The sequence below is a fragment of the Lissotriton vulgaris genome, chromosome 9 (genome assembly GCF_964263255.1).
Source record: "Lissotriton vulgaris chromosome 9, aLisVul1.2, whole genome shotgun sequence".
NCBI classification, from domain to species: domain Eukaryota; kingdom Metazoa; phylum Chordata; class Amphibia; order Caudata; family Salamandridae; genus Lissotriton; species Lissotriton vulgaris.
In genome coordinates, this window is record NC_141697.1 from 229,229,159 (window position 1) to 229,230,477 (window position 1,319).

The following is a 1,319-nucleotide window of genomic DNA, read 5'->3' on the forward strand; positions in this document are numbered from 1 at the left end:
GGAAACTGTTTATATAGCAGCGCCTCTTGACCACGGCGTGTTGCAGCTCCGGCTGCCACTCAGCGCCCTGGCGCCTCCCACTTCTTCCCTCGCAGCACCGAATGCTGTGGAGAGCACCCCTGAACAGAATTAATACCCTGCTGCCGCCGCCGCCGCACTGACCACCAAGGACTCGGTGTGCTCATTAGCGGAGTCCGGGCATCTGTTGATATATTTCCCATACTGGGCCATTCGCACAAGCGCCTCCCCCCCATCCACTAAATAGCTGTTCCCCGTTAATGAGGCTTACGGCGCACAAGAACTGCACACGTTTCAAATTAAACAAAACATTGGCCTTTTATTCCTTCCCTTCTAGTTAGTCGACCCTTGTGTCAGTAGTCTCCTTTTATAGGACATGTGTGCATGCTATTACAGTCCAGGCACCTGACGTTTAAAGTGCATCACCCAGAGTGCAGCATGATCTAGAAGGGACGTTTAAAGAAGCAAAAGTTCCAAGTACCTGGCATGCTCTCTGGGATTACACAAGGCATCGGTGTACAGGTTGACATGCTTAGATGAAATATAGCAACTCACACAAGTTCCATACTTATGTGATAAATGGAGTATTGTCAGGTTGTTATGGCCCACTTGTGCATTACAAATCTTTGTACATGTTTTCAACATGTGGGAAGCCTGGTTGCTTAATATTAAAAAAACACACGCCCACAGGTGCAAATAATTTACAGATTGTCGAAACAATACAATAAAAGTGTTTTTTAAAGGGAATGCCTTGATATTAAACTATTAGTGAGTGGTCTTAATGTGTCCTCAGAATAGTATGATTTTATTTGATTTAAAACACGTTTTTAACTTTATTGAGTTCTTATTTTTGATGTTTATGATGTATTGACTGTTTTCACTTGTATTGTGTAGCAAAGGCGTACTTGGGTTCTATAAATAGACAATACCATATGTATAATCTACTCCTACAAACACTCATACAACAATAACAAACCCAGTGCCCCATACACCCACAGACAAAAGCAACCCACCCCAGATGTTATTCGATTCTCCACAAATTCACACCTTTCTCTACATTAAACACCTGTTGCTTAAATTTGCTGCGTTGACGTTGCATCTAATCAGTACCTGATAGCACCTCAAATTTCCAGTCTTGGCAGTGATGTACAAACAGCTCCGTTTATGATCAGTAATGAAGTTCTACAGGGCAGCTTCTGGTTCCTTTTTATCCCTCAGTCGCAATGTTTCAGTTCTCAATGAAAATGCCCTGTATCTGGGAAATTCCATTTGAGATACTTTACTGTGGACCAGTGACGCAG